At 38.5% G+C, this 6,804-nt stretch overlaps 1 long non-coding RNA gene across 1 annotated transcript; it reads right to left on the bottom strand.

Moving 5' to 3' along the window:
- Window positions 1–3,335: 3,335 nt before the first annotated feature.
- Window positions 3,336–6,433, bottom strand: LOC145659934 (uncharacterized). The gene is made up of 4 exons (XR_014126116.1): window positions 6,310–6,433; window positions 5,496–5,573; window positions 5,143–5,186; window positions 3,336–4,998 (listed from the first exon to the last, which is right to left on the bottom strand). It is a non-coding gene; the product is annotated as an uncharacterized LOC145659934 (long non-coding RNA).
- Between the last annotated feature and the right edge of the window lie 371 nt (window positions 6,434–6,804).

The following is a 6,804-nucleotide window of genomic DNA, read 5'->3' as shown; positions in this document are numbered from 1 at the left end:
TGTGTAGTCACTGTAAAATACCATATTAGGCACGCAGGGATGACTTCCTTATAGAGAGGTTTCCTGATTGGTTAACACCACTGTTGAATTTGTAGTTGCTGATTGCAGAGCCAGAACTGTCAGTGAGATCTTTTCCCCTGAGCAGCTATTTTAGTGATAAAACTGTCCATTCATCCTGATGGTTAATAAGAAAAACCACAGCTTTAAATGTCACTTTTATTGTAGGACATTCACACTTTTTTTTTTACATCAGAAGTGAAATTTATATTTTGTCACAAGGGCTATACATATTTGGCTAAGCACAGTAAATTGTAGATTGTGTACATATATACACAACCATATACATTGTACATTGTGTATATAATCATAATATACATATATTGTACATACATTGTTAATATATGTTGTACAAACATAGAATATATACATTTCTCTTTGTATATATATATATATATATTTCACATATATAGAATATCTATAATTCTCTATGCACCTGTTTTCTTTTCCTCAGTTTGGACAGAGCACTCTCAACCATTTCACTGCGAGTTATACTGTGTGTGACTATGTATGTGATGAATAAACAAAACTTGAAACTTGAAACTTGAAACAGTGCTGAAATAGCAGTCAGAACAACAAAAGAAAAGCCCTGTCATGTGATCATCTTTACAATAACTTACCTGTGGGTCTATGTAATTTATGTCACAGTTCCAACAGCCTACATTTCATAGTTAACTGTTGTTTAGAGAACATTTTCTTCATCAGTTTCTGGTTCATACATAATAGGATGTAATGAAAGATCTCACCACCCCATCCCCTTCATAAAAAATAAAAAAGTATGCTGTATGCTTCAATTATCTCAGATAGAACTATTCAGTTTATCCATCCACCCTAACAGTCAGCCTAGACTCACATTCTAGGTTGAGGATTCACCAGGGATTCCATTGAGAATCATTAGTGGTCCTTTGTTTCTCATAGTAAACCCATGCATATTTATTGTAGCAAGATGTACTTGCCTGCAAATGTTTGACATTACTGTCTTGGAAATCCAAGGATTTTCTATACAAATTTGGACAGCTTAGTCATAAAATAATGTCCAAATGTATTGTACAACTTGAAATGTCTGCAATCTTGTATGTCCATGTTTGTCCCTTAAACAGGTTGATGTAATTATTTTTGCAGTTAGCTACAAAATTCATATAATTAAAAACAAACTCCACCAAGTTTCTATGCCAAAACGAATACCTTTTCAGTACTCAGTAATAATTGTTTCTTCCCAGTAAAACTGTAATTTCTGTTGACCTTTATTGAATCGATAGGTGCAGCATCTCTATTTTTCAGCCTAGTCTACTATATCAGATCTACCTGGTATCCCTCCACTATACATGAGCCACTGTTGTGTCAGACTGAAACCCCCACACAGCTAATGCTAAGTGTGTTTTAATGGTCAGATGAGATTGAAGAAAGAGGAAAATGTGCTTTTAGGCTCCTCAATACAATGTGTAACTCTGTAGAGTCATTAAAGCTGAGCAACAGTGAGTCTGCAACACTGAAAGTAATGTCAATGCAGAACTAGATCACAACAGCCTGAACAAAGGAAGTGTTGTTTTTTTTAACTAAAAGGTCACAACGTCTCAATTGTTAAACATTTGCATAGTACCATGTTGGAAATGGTTGATAGGTCTGGTTTGCTTTCAGGAGTCATTTTGGAAATGATTAAAGTGTGAATCTGAAAGACAATTAACTGAGTCAACTAAATGCAACAAAAGACTATTTTTTAAATGTCTTACCAGCAGCTACCAGGAAAAAGCTAGCCAAAATGGCAGCTCCACTGCAGTCACTTTCTAACAGGTTTGTTTAAGAAAAAGGACAGAGTCATTTTGCTAACCCAACACAATAGGTAACAATGAAGTAATTCCTATTATTTAGTGGTGTCTAATGTACTCGGGTTGTTTTTAAGACATCTGCACACCAGCACGGTCACATTCCATGTCATGCAGTTTGACCCAGAACACCAGCCACACCATGTTCTGCATTCTATTGATGTTTAAGGAGCAGTCTGCTTCAAATATATGCTATTTGTGGCCCAGATGTATAACCGATGTAACTGATTACACCACCCTGCGGGTAACTATGCCTACTAGCCTAATAAGGCAGCACTGGTGTCACAGGAGCAGCACAATTACCTTCTCAGTTTCCCCAAAATAGAAATATTACAATTTCAATAAAATGTATAAAAATATAAGGAACCCCATTTAAACGCAAGGCAAGATGTCAAAATCCCCCAGCAGCATTCACACAGGAGCACTGAATCCAAGATCCAAGTCCCATATACATCAGTCACATAGCCACTCCTCCACATCTATTTGATTTGTATGGGTCACATGGTCAGGGGATCAAAATACAAAGAAGTGCACATTGCCAGTACCGAGATCACTGACTGCTGCATGCCATCCTAAGGTCAGACTCCATTCTAATGGTATCTCACTTCCACACTATATTGGCTTAACCAACTGTAGTGTCTACTTTGACAAGCTCTTGTTATTGCTAATAAACACATCTTTCTGTGAGTTTCCATTAACTAAAAAAGAATCACAACAAACTCAGTGCATGCATACCAATGTTATTTTGGGGGTAGCACCTTGTGCATGGCTGTAAGTATCAAGATGATTGCCCCTTTAGTCTCCCCCCACTTTAACTCATGCTGCACTGCTAATTGGGTTGCACAGATTTGTGGCTCACACCAAACTGGTCCGCACTGCATGGTTAAAACCCGCCTATTCCACACAGTCCAATGAGTCTCACATGTCAATTACTCCACACTGTGCTGTACAGTGGTTCACATCACCCTATCTAGAGGACCACAAGTCCATGCTGCATAGCTTTGGGTTGTTGTTGTTTTTTTTCCTAAGGAGCTCAATTTGGACCATATTTTGAGGTGTTTGATTTCGCATACTCAACCAGACACTCACTCGCAGACTGATGATAGACTAAACTAATCCCCTGTACGTGCGTACTCAGGCCACGGCAGGACGTGCCGAACAATTACCTAAAAAAAATCAAGGCGTCTATCCGCCAGCCTTTAGTGAAGCAAGGCCGCCTGAAAGAGTAGCGCAACCGGCAGACTCTCAACCCTTTCGTCCGGTCTCCCACCCCTTTTATAACGGACAGCATTCGGGGCTAATATATTACCCGCCGACATACAGATATTGCCAATATAATTTAGGAAAATAGAAAAATCCTTATTGGTGTAGGGGCGATCCTTCATACAGTCCAATTAACAAATCAATTTCATCTGTAATCAATATCGATCAGTGTCACAGCAAACCACAAAACCACAACAAAGCCCAACAAAATAGACGTGAAAGGAAACCACACGTTATGAGCTACAACGTTACAAAACAAAATACAGTATTGATTACAAATTACAGTAGGTTTCCCCCATGCAACATCTAGAGCAGGTTTTATTCCCAGAATGGATGTGTTAAAATATCCATATTTAGGCGTAAAGTGAGTTTATTTTAATCTAGTATTTTTTGTTTACTTTATTTGTAAACAGTTGTACGAGCTACTATAGTCTGTTTATGAAAGATAGTTACCGCACATACATTCAACATAACACGGCTTTTTTAATGCATTTGCTGGACCTTAATACAAATCCGAATGTACCTTCTTCTCTTCTTCGGTGTTTGCTAAGCGCCTATAATAAATAGAACAGCAGCGATAAGATCGTCGTTGAGTAGTAATGGTAAATTAGCCTTCTCCACTCTGCCATAACATACTGGTATCATAATTTCTTCCATACGCACAACAAAGCACCATTGTAAGGCGCTCTGGACAGAAGCGTCTGCCAAATGCTGTAAGAGTAAATGAACGTCGTCTATAAAGTGTACAGCTCTCATGTCGGCACAATTAAGCAGTGACTTTAATGAGCTCGCCTACTAAATAAGATGTATAAACCTCTTCGATAAATGTTTGCCTAACATAGACAAAGGTCTCCACCTAGTGGCCGCGATACAGAATTTAACAGCTCAGTTCCAGAATGCAGATCTCAAGGCTATTGTACTGCACACAGTAGTTCCCTTAAGACTTGTATGTTTTGGATAGAAGAATACACATTTGCATGTTGCAGTACGCTTTGAATCATTCTGTGTTACATTTTAAAAATTTATTGTAAACAGCAAACATGGAACATAAATATGTTTTTACATTATTACTACTACCACTACTACTATTATTATATCAAGATTTTTGTAGATAAATTGTTTTCCTCTTTGTTATTATACAAAATGTATGCTGACAAGTAGAATAACTCACACATACACATATGCCTTGGCATATGTTTTAAATGCCTAGATGGGTAACTGATCGACTACCAAAGTGCATATAGGTGCAAGATCAGTCAGTTAATGCTATTAAGTTTGTTATTGTTGTTGTTTTTGGGTGTTTTTTTAAACTTATATCTTTTTATGAGGCCATGTTAAGGATAACCTGTATTAGGACTACAATGTTGAGTCTGAAGACGAGAGTTGTCAACAGTAATGAATGAATAAGTGGCTCATTCCATTTAATACTCAAAAACCCACCCTACAGCATTGCCACTTTAACTAAGAAGCACAGTTAAATATCCATTCTTATCTATGCTGTGTTTAGACTTATTTCAGATTTTGCAGTCAAACCTTAAGAGGAACCAAGCCTCAAAAACATGGCATGGAACAACACAATGACATAGATGAAGTGAACAAAAAATAACAACAAAGATGAACTAGGAATTATGATTACAGCGAGCGGAGGATTATAATGGCATTATAGTCTCTAAGAGTGACTTGGCAGTAGTGTACCAATATCCAGGACCACGTCTGGTGGAATGTCAGCTCGGAAAGTGTTTCCTTCGTCAGGTGGTAGAGACCGATCCAGGGACAGGTGGGCAGGAAGGCAAATGACCTCGCAGTGGGAGAGACATGGACTGGGCAGGGAGGCTCAGTCTTAGCTGAATCGCACCTAAAGGAGCAGGGAGAGCTCAGAGAAAAAAGAGAAAAAGGCAGGAAGAAAAAGAACGTATATTAGTAGATATGCAAACAAAGGCATATGTAGGCATAGTACATATCACTGAATGTTGGCTGGAAGATGAAGCAATATAGTTACCATCCAGCTCAGTTTAAGGATCGGAGGTGTATCGGGGTCCAGTTCTGAGGCAGGGGGCATAACCCCAAATTGGGGTGTTGAATAGATGTTCAAAAGGGTGTTGAAAACAGAGAAGACAGTGGCAGAGAATAAGATGGGAGAGAAGAGGTTAGACAATACAGAGTGATAGCAGTAAATTGTCACTTACTATAGTGATGAATGTGGTAAAATAATAGCCTACTTAAAAGATGTGCATGGGTCAGAATGACCTGGCAGTATTATTGCATGAGTATAGCAGACTAGCCAAAGGCTTGTGCAAACAGATAAGTTTTCAGTCGAATTTTAAATATTGAAAGTGTGTATGAATCCCATACTGAGGTAGGAAGTGCATAGTTGGGGTGCCTTATACGAGAATGCCCAGCTGCCTGCTGTGATTTTATTTCAGGAACAGTCTGCAAGACAGCACCCCATAAGCAAAGGGTACATGCAGGGTTACAGGGTTCAGTAAATTCTCTGAGATACTGAGGGGCCAGCCATTTTAAAGCTTTATATGTCAAAAGGAGAATTTTATAGTCAACATGGAATTTAACCGGTAGCCATTGCAGCAGAGAGAGAATGCAAGTGATGTGCTCAAATTTTCTGGTTCAAGTGAGAAAACTGGCTGCTGCATTCTGGAGTTTATTAAGTGGATTACTAGAAAAGCCAGCTAGAAGAGCATTTCAGTAGTCCATCAAAGAGGTTATGAAGGCATGGAGGACCTTCTCAAGCTTTAAGGGATAATATCTTTCGCAGTCTGACAATATTATGTAGGTGGAAAAAAGCTTTTTTGACTGTGTGCATCTAATGACTGGAATCAAAGATAATACCAAGTTTTTTTTACATTTGTTGATGGATTATCTAAACAGCCGACCAGATTATGAGGTTTGAGATCTTATTTTTTGCATCTTTCACAACCCTTCACACTGCAGGTAGAAGTGGGCCAAAATCCGATTTTTAAATTAGTATTATTATTTGTAGGCTTTTCACTATATATTTTTAGCATCGTATATTCAACGTTAGTCTAAACAGACCAGGCTCCTAGAATGACACGCATGTGCAAAATTACAATGTTTCATGTGGCACACTCATCCAGAGGTAAACCATTCAAATGGAGTGCATAATAACAATTTGTTTAAAGTTAATGCTCACAGTAATCTGCATTGGAGGCCGCCGTTAAAAAATCAAGCGCGCTTTAAAATGTTGTTTATCCTGTCAACTTCCTCACTGTTATCACCTCTTTCCTTCCCGGCAGTGAGAGAGTATGGCGAATGTGGACTTGGATTGACATACACGTCGCATATATTTGCTGGGGACGTAGCTTTAGTGACTGCCCTTTGCCCCATAGACCACAAACTGCGAAAAATGTTTCCGTGTCATGTGAAAGTGAACTCAGTTCAGTAAGATAAGCCCATATCGATCGCTTGTGTAGTAAATCTACAGTAACAAGTTAGACCAGGCTTAGTAGCATACAAATTGCAACTCTGCCTTAAGACCTCTACCACTTACAAAATAACGTTTTCACTGTGGGGTCAATACATAAGAATTTTCTTTGAAGCTGCGTGAATGTGAGACGGATTCTAACTTATTCCGCCACACAAATCAACGAAGGCTTACACTGGATTTAGAACTAAGTCAAACCTGAAT

The sequence above is a fragment of the Electrophorus electricus genome, chromosome 11 (assembly GCF_041902795.1).
Source record: "Electrophorus electricus isolate QZ-2024a chromosome 11, ASM4190279v1, whole genome shotgun sequence".
Classification (NCBI taxonomy): Eukaryota; Metazoa; Chordata; class Actinopteri; order Gymnotiformes; family Gymnotidae; genus Electrophorus; species Electrophorus electricus.
Note: the sequence above shows the minus strand (reverse complement) of the source record. Positions and strands in the feature narration are given on the sequence as shown.